The sequence below is a fragment of the Arachis hypogaea genome, chromosome 13, assembly GCF_003086295.3.
Source record: "Arachis hypogaea cultivar Tifrunner chromosome 13, arahy.Tifrunner.gnm2.J5K5, whole genome shotgun sequence".
NCBI lineage: Eukaryota > Viridiplantae > Streptophyta > Magnoliopsida > Fabales > Fabaceae > Arachis > Arachis hypogaea.
The window spans coordinates 115,874,770-115,883,984 of record NC_092048.1 but is presented as its reverse complement, the minus strand read 5'-3'; the positions used below and the strand labels follow the sequence as shown (position 1 = coordinate 115,883,984).

Below are 9,215 nucleotides of genomic sequence, written 5' to 3'. Positions count from 1 at the left end.
AAGACCTAATACATGACAAACGCTCAGAGTATGCAACTGAAGCATAGTCAGTCCATTCCTCAGGCTCTACAGGAAGAACTGCTCTGATACCATAATGTAACACCCTAACTACCAGAGCTCACACTTCCGGCTGCGCGACTCTGATAGCTCGGACATTACGACGACACTTATACTATTTAATACTAAAATATGAGCCTGTTTAAAACTTTAAACCGTGATACCGCTCCCAAAAATACTTTCGTTCGATAACGTACATCTATAAATACCATACAACTTGCAAAAACTCATAAAGAGTACATCCATATATATATACATAAATACATATAAATAACTTTACAAGCATTAACCAATACAATTCCTATCCCTCTTACAGATTATATCAAGATAAAGGCGAGGGTACAAATAATAGTCTAAAGCAATACAGAGCATTTCAACCACAACTAAAAGAACTCTTCGTAACTTCTGCGCCCATATCCTGAAAGGGGAAAAATGTAGGGGGGTGAGAACATCATCCTCGAAAGGGTTCTCAGTAGAGGGTTTTTGGGAATTACTGTAATAGGATACATGAAGATAAACCGTACCAGTGATTAATAACCTTCTTATGCCTCTTTTCAAAAACACGGTTTTCAATAAAAGCAAAGTCAAAAATCTTTACTGAAAGAGGAACCATTCAATTCTCAAAACTCAAAAGCCTTTCAAAACAGTTTATCTATGCGGAACCAAAATAGCCTTTCATAATTTTATTCCAAACCAGAAACACAAAACCGAAATCAACCATCAGTTCATCTCTTTCCAACCACGGCCCTAGGCCCAAATAATCCAACCAACAACCAGTCACCATAAATCCAACAGAGTCCCAGATGCAAACACAGATAGGAAGTTCAAGCACAAACAAACAGTTATTACAAGTAGAACAGTTAGCAATTAATCACATAGGCAAACCAAGTATAATATGCACACCCAACCAATGTCACACAAATGCATATGATGCATGCCTGTCCCTAGTGGCTGATGATATCATCTGTCGGTTATAGAGCCAACCCGACAAGTCCTGGTAGCTAACCATTGGACTGTCCCTCTGTCGTGCATCCCCAACTCGAGTTGTACTCATCATAAACTTGATCATAATCATGATCCATATCCATCACCCTCACTGGTGAATATTTACGGGGGCGAGCTCATCCGAGCCTTTCACAGTGCCCGGCCACACTTACGACATAGGGTCAACAGAGTATCAAGTCTCGACCCGGAGCACGTGGTGGCTAGCCACTGCTACTACCCAGGGAAACTCGTATCTCAGATAGTGGAAGTGCAACATTCACATTTATCAATGATTCAGCATAAACATGCATTCAATCTCATCCATGGATCAACATCCATCTCAGCCATCCGGCTCATGGTTCAGTCCAGAACCAGCCAATATTCATATCATACACAGCCATTCCGGCTCACGGTTCAATCCAGAACCAACCAATATGTATAATCATACACAGCCATTCCGGCTCACAACAAAACAGCACTTCCACCATTCAACATCATTAAATTCATAAAGTCGGCATTTAAGCCATAAATCATTTTCTCAATTCATTTCACTTTGAAATCGAGTTTCAACTCTTTTCAGCCATGGCTTTAGAAATCTCATTTCTCAAATCATCTCAGGCTCATAAGCCGAATTTACTCAAAGTGAGTTCCCCTTTTTAAAACAAAGCCACTCTTGGCATTCTCTTTCCAAAACTTCCAAAACCATGGCAAGTTAAGGATTTGTTTCACAGTATTCAAAATCATCCATCCAACGATGGGATTTTATAACAACAGTTTTTCGGCAGAGTCCCAAGTCTTTAGGGGAGAATAACATATCTCATTTCGCCAAAATCATTTAAAATCATTAAAACATTGGCTTTCTGATTTGAGTAAGAAAATAGGATCTAAGCCAAACCGAGTCACGTAACCTTTACTTCTTTCAAAACCATTTCCTTTACTTAAACAAAACCGGCTTCAATTCCATAATTAAATCTGAAGCGTTTCAAACTGATAAGAGAATCATTTTTGTTGTGTTAAACTAGAGTTCAAAAGATACTTTGAATCTTATTTAAAACGTCAAAATAATGAGGCTCATCAATCGAAATCCAATTCCTTTTAAAATCACGAAAACTCTCCCAAGGGACAATCTTTGTGTTTAATAGAGAAAAACATAAACCCGTTTTACCTTTTAAAACAGCCTCAAAGCAAAATTCTCTTTCAAATGACTTGTACCCAAAGACATACTGTTCTTCTTGGAAAATAAGGATAAATTATGATTCTCTTTTCAATAATTCTTTCAAAGCATAACTTCATTGCTTTCTTAATTGTTCTAAGTAAAGGTAATAAAGAAGCCATAATTTCACAATCCTCAAAATAGATAGGAAAGGCATTAAACTCAAAATTCCTCAATTAACATTTCAAATAAGGACTCGGGTTCTATAGAAATTTCGGCAGCACCTCCCCTAAAACTTGGACTTTTGCCACCCGGTTCGGGTCCCAACTAAACTGTTTCTCATTCCTTTTCAACAGCTCAAAACCAGAAATCAATTCAAAAGCAAGCTAAATCCAATAATCGCCTCAGTGGCGTATCTCAAGGATACTATTTCAAAATCAACTCAATATCAATCGATTTAACTCATTTCCAAAGCTTTAAAGAATCGATTCAGCAATAAATCATTTGTCCGAAACCAAGTCAATTAAAGTAAACCAGGCTGAATTCAAAAGTGTTCTATCTTTCACATCTTCCAAATAATTGACTCAATTCAAACCAATCCTCAACGGATTAAACTCATTTCAAATCTTTAAAGAATCAACTTCAGACATTACATTTCACAAAGCCGCACAACAATTCAGCCAAACCAACATCCATAGTCATTCGAGTCAATCAAATAATACATAAGGCAGATACAATCACCAAATACACAATATCTCACGTCAGTACCCATATGTAATAATTCCAATAATAAACTATAGTTTTTGGAAAGCGCCCCTACCTCAAAACGCAATTCCATAATCCAAACGCGTCACAGAGTCCTTTCTGCCTCACTCCGAAATCAACAATCAAAATCTCAGCTCTGCCCGCTCTCTCAAAAGTAGAAACAGCCCCAACTGGCACAAGCAAACCGGATTCTAGCTCTGAATTAACAAAACAGAACGGTCGTAGCTCCATATCAACCCGGCAGCGGCTCCGTTAAATTCCGAGCGATGGCGGCGGCCCGAATTTTTGATAATAGCAGCTGTACAACCACGCAGTATCAACAATCTTCCCGGAATTCAAAAGAATGGAAATCTCAATTAAAACCCTTACCTCAGTGTCAAAACTCGCCGAAACCACTGAACAGGGCAGCTCCGTTAACGGCAGCCCGTACCGCAGCGACCTGGGCAGCGGCATCAACTGAACAGTCACCCCGATGATGGCAGAGGCTCCGACAGCTTCAACAGGGCACGGTAGGGGTAGAAATGGAGTAGTACAGCGACAAAAACCCAGCCTCCATCCCCTCTCACTCATCGCGCACGCCCTCTGTTCTTTGTGGTGCTCAGTCGGTGATGGCATGAGCTCCGACGGAAGTGGACTGCAGAGAGGTCAACGGCGGCGAGGCAAGGCATGGTGGCGACGCAGCTGGATGTGCGACTGCTCTCCCTTCCTCCATGCCTCTGACAGCGGCGACCAGGGCCCTAGCGATGGCTTCGTTCCTCGCCCCTTCTCTCTAGGTCCCTCGCTCTCCTCTGTTCGTGCGGCAACAAGGGCAAGGAACGACGGCGAGGCGACGGCTCCGGTGGCTCAGCACCGTTCGACAGCGATGCTAGCTCCTCCTGCGACGGCGATGGGCGCGAGTGATGGCGCAGGCAAGACGCGTCGGACTGTGGCGGGAGCACCGCGCGGCACGGTGAGGGCAACGGCGGCGCGGATTGGGCAGCGACCTCGTTCCCCTTTCCCCCTTCCTTTCCATTTTCGTTCTTTCTCATCCCCTGGTTCAGGGAACCGTGAGTGTGTGTGGGATAGGGCTGCGCATCAAAATGGAGAGAAGGGGAGATCTGCTGCTGATGGGGAAACCGGGTAACCGGGTTAAAGTTTTAGGGTTAGGGTTTTTGAATAAAATTAGGGTTAAGGGCATTGTGGTAATTTCACATAAAATTGGGAATAATATAGTAATTGAAACCCAAATTAAGTCCAACACTAATTGTATATAGGAAATACAATTTGCTCATCAATTTCATAAATTATTTTTCATAAAATGCCCAAATCAAGATAATTAGAAATAATATAATTAAACCCCTTTATTTTTCCAAAGTAGCAGTATTAATATTTAAAATATTACTTATCTAGTCCAAATCATATAAAATCCTTATTATTTCACAACTACCAACTTTATAATATAATTATAGAAAATAATCCAATAATTATCAAATTGGATAATAAATCATAACTTGTCTCAAATTCAATAAATCACAATCTGCCTTAATTATCTTTAATAAAATAATTTCTGAAATTAAGGCTATAAATAACTATATAATTTTGAGACTTGATCATAATAAGACTTTTCAAAGTCCTGGGTCTTACACAGAGTTCTTAAGCACACTCTTCTTTTTGCCTTGGACCTTGACTTTAACCGCTCAGTCTCAAGTTTTCACTTGACACCTTCACGCCACAAGCACATGGTTAGGGACAGCTTGGTTTAGCCGCTTAGACCAGGATTTTATTCCTTTAGGCCCTCCTATCCACTGATGCTCAAAGCCTTGGGATCCCTTTTATTTGCCCTTGCCTTTTGGTTTTAAGAGCTTTTGGCTTTTTTTGCTTGCTTTTTCTTTTTCTTTCTATATATATATATATTTTTTTTTTCTGCAAGCTTTGTTCTTTGCTGCTTTTTCTTGCTTCAAGAATCATTTTTATGATTTTTTAGATTATCAATAACATGTCTCATGTTCATCATTCTTTCAAGAGCCAACATATTTAACAATCTTAAACAACAAATTCAGAAGACATATGCACTGTTCAAGCATTCATTCAGAAGACAGAAAGCATTGCCACCACATTTAACTAATTAGAATTTCTCTTATTAAAACTCGAAATTTTATTGCCTCTTATTCAAAAGATCTACTACTTTATTCATGTTTGCTGATGATGAGAAAAATAAACTATAGCTTAATTGGAGATAAAATCAAAATAGATACTAATTACTACTATATGACTCCTAAGGTAAACTTCTATAAAGACACTGTCGCAGAGTTAAGGCAGAAATTAAAAATTAACAACCTTTATTCTGGGGGAACGGGGGTTCCTCTGATCCTTGGGGTGCTCGGTCCTGCAAGAGAAGACTTTTGGCGCTTCAATTCCCTTAAGTCACGCCCTTGCTCCTCTTGTTCTTTAAACATATAGGTCAGCATTTGACTGTGTTCCTTCTGTTCTTTTATTATTTGCTCCATAGCTTCCCGTATCTTGGTAACAGACGTCTCAAGATACTCCCAGTATTCAGATTGAGGGATCTTTGGGAGGAATTCTTGTGCTCTCTTCTTGATGGGATCATCCTGTGCTTGTTGTTTTTCCATTGATGCTTTGGTGATTGGCTTCTCAATTGAGATATACTCAGTTATTCCCATCCTTACTCCAGCGTCCTTGCAGAGCAGAGAAATCACGCTTGGATAAGCCAACCTGGCCTCTTTAGAATTTTTGTTAGCAATTTTGTAGAGTTCAGCTGAAATCAACTGATGAACCTCCACTTCCTTTCCCATCATGATGCAATGGATCATCACTGCTCTTTTAACTGTGACTTCAGAACGGTTGCTAGTAGGCAACAGAGAATACCCAATGAAGTCTAGCCATCCTCTGGCGACTGGTTTGAGATCCTCTCTCTTGAGTTGATTTAGGACACCCTTTGTGTTGGTGGTCCACCTGGCTCCAGGGATACATATGTCCTCTAGAATCTTATCCAGGCCCATGTCTGCTCTCATCATCCTCCTGTTGAAGGAGTCTGGATCATCCTTTAGCTGAGGTAGCTTTAAGATCTCCCTGATCCTGTCAGGGTGGGTATGAACAATCTTTCCTCTGACCACGGTCCGATAGTCATAGAAGGCAGTTCCAGATAGTTTCTGCTTGTCAGTTTGCCACATATTAGCATAGAACTCCTGGACCATGTTCCTTCCCACTTTCGTTTTAGGATTAGCTAGGACTTCCCAGTTCCTGATTCGAATTTGCTCCTGGATCTCCGGATATTCATCTTCTTTCAGATCGAATCTAACTTCCGGAATCACTGATCTCAGACCCATTATTTTAAGATAATGGTCTGAATGTTCTTTAGATAAGAACTTCCCTTGATTCCAAAGTGGTTTTGGAACGCTCTCTTTCTTGCCTCTTGGAGTGGGTTGTTTTCCTTTAGGAGCCATAATCTTAGTGATCGCGGATAAACACACCAAACTTAGAGGTTTGCTTGTCCTCAAGCAAAAGAAAAGAAAGGAGAAGGATAGAAGGAGAGCTAGCTACTATTGTTGATGGGAGAGGAGGGAGGCCGAACTCAAATTTATAAGGGGGGGAGGGTGGGTTTTCGAAAAAAAAAAGATAAAGATATGATAAAAAGATTTATTTGGAAAAGATAAGATAGAAGATATGATAAGAGAAGATATAGTTTAAAATTGAGAGGATATGAAAGATTTTTGAGAAAGATAGATTTAATTTTTAAAAAAGATGAAGTGGAGGTTTTGAAAAAGATATTGATGAGTTGAAAAAGATGGATTTTTTTTTTTAAAATTTTGAAAAGAGTTGGATTGAATTTGCAAAGATGCCTGGTGCTTATGGATTAAAATACATTTGATATTTTTAGTGGTAGGGTTTTTAGAAATTATGGAATTTAGAAATCAGGGTTCTTGACATGTTTATGTAAAATCATGCATTGAACCATAAAATTTGAAATTAGAATGGAAAAACGTGTGGAAAAAATGAGTTTTGCTCCTCCCTGCCTTCCTGGCGTTTGAACGCCCAAACACTGCCTGTTTTGGGCGTTCAGCACCCAAATGCTGCTCTCCTGGGCGTTCAACGCCCAGCTGCTGCCATCACTGGCGTTCAACGCCCAGTGGGTGCCCATTTCTAGCGTTGAACGCCCAGATTGCTACCATTACTGGCGTTTTCTTGCCAGTGAGCTCTTTTTCTCTGTTTTGTGTGCCGATGTCTTCTGTAAATGATTCCTCACCTTAGTGTCAGTGAACTTTATATAAACAAATAAAAATAAAAATAAAAAATAGGGCAAAATGCTTAGAGGATTGTTGCCCCATGGCTGGGTTGCCTCCCAGCAAGCGCTTCTTTATTGTCTTTAGTTGGACCTTGCTAAGCTTTTAATCTAGCTTCAGCCTTGAGCATTCTTGCTCAATGTTGCCTTCAAGATAATGCTTGATTCTCTGTCCATTGACAATGAACTTCTTATCAGAATCAATATCTTGAAGCTCTACATAACCATATGGTGATACACTTGTAATCACGTATGGTCCCCTCCACCGGGATTTCAGTTTCCCGGGGAATAGCCTGAGTCTAGAGTTAAACAACAGAACCTTCTGTCCTGGTTCAAAGATTCTAGATGACAGCTTTCTGTCATGCCACTTTTTTTATTTTTCTTTATAAAGCTTGGCATTTTCGAAAGCTGTGAATCTGAATTCCTCTAGCTCATTTAGCTGGAGCAATCGTTTTTCTCCTGCTAGTTTGGCATCAAAGTTTAGGAATCTGGTTGCCCAGTAGGCCTTATGTTCCAGTTCCACGGGCAGGTGACATGCCTTACCATACACGAGTTGGTATGGAGAGGTCCCTATAGGGGTCTTGAATGCTGTCCTGTAAGCCCACAGAGCATCATCCAAGCTCCGTGCCCAATCCTTTCTACGGGTATTTACTGTCCGTTCCAGGATTCTCTTTAATTCTCTATTAGAGACTTTAGCTTGCCCATTGGTTTGTGGATGATATAGAGTGGCCACCTTGTGGTGAATTCCATACCGAACCATGGCAGAGTAAAGCTGTTTATTGCAGAAGTGAGTGCCCCCATCACTGATTAGTACTCTAGGGACACCAAATCTGCTAAAGATATGTTTCTGGAGGAATTTCAGCACTGTCTTAGTATCATTGGTGGGTGTGGCAATGGCCTCAACCCATTTTGATACATAATCAACTGCCACCAGAATATAAGTGTTTGAGTATGATGGTGGGAAAGGTCCCATGAAGTCAATTCCCCATACGTCAAACAACTCAATCTCCAAGATTCCTTGTTGAGGCATGGCGTAACCATGAGGCAGATTGCCAGCTCTTTGGCAACTGTCACAGTTACGTACAAACTCTCAGGAATCTTTATAGAATGTGGGCCAATAGAAGCCACATTGGAGGACCTTGGTGGCTGTTCGCTCACCTCCGAAATGGCCTCCATATTGAGATCCATGGCAATGCCACAGGATCCTCTGTGCTTCTTCTCTAGGCACGCACCTACGAATTATTCCGTCTGCAAATCTCTTAAAGAGATAAGGTTCATCCCACAAGTAATACTTTGCATCAGTAATTAATTTCTTCTTTTGTATCCTGTTGTACTCCTTGGGTATGAACCTTGCAGCTTTATAGTTTGCAATATCGGCAAACCATGGTGCTTCCTGAATGGCAAATAAATGCTCATCAGGAAACGTCTCAGAGATCTCAAGAAAGGGGAGGGACGTCCCTTCCACTGGCTCTATCCGGGACAGATGATCAGCCACTTGGTTCTCTATCCCTTTTCTGTCTCTTATTTCTATATCAAACTCTTGCAGAAGCAATACCCATCTGATGAGCCTGGGTTTTGAATCCTGCTTTGTGAGTAGATATTTAAAAGCAGCATGGTCAGTATACACAATCACTTTTGATCCTACTAAGTATGATCTGAACTTGTCAATGGCGTAAACCACTGCAAGTAATTCTTTTTCTGTGGTTGTGTAATTTTTCTGGGCATCATTTAGAACGCGACTGGCGTAATAAATGACATACAGAAGCTTGTCATGCCTCTATCCCAATACTGCACCAATGGCATGATCACTGGCATCACACATTAGCTCAAATGGTAACGTCCAGTCTGGTGCAGAAATGACTGGTGCTGTGACCAGCTTAGCTTTCAGCGTTTCAAACGCCTGCAGGCACTCTGTGTCAAACACAAATGGCGTGTCAGCAGCTAGCAGATCGCTTAGAGGTTTTGCGATTTTTGAAA

General features: G+C 40.8%; 1 long non-coding RNA gene across 1 annotated transcript; it reads right to left on the bottom strand.

The window, feature by feature from the left end:
* Positions 1–271: 271 nt before the first annotated feature.
* On the bottom strand, positions 272–4,059 carry LOC140178179 (uncharacterized). The gene is made up of 3 exons (XR_011870432.1): positions 3,329–4,059; positions 3,015–3,257; positions 272–475 (listed from the first exon to the last, which is right to left on the bottom strand). It is a non-coding gene; the product is annotated as an uncharacterized lncRNA (long non-coding RNA).
* Between the last annotated feature and the right edge of the window lie 5,156 nt (positions 4,060–9,215).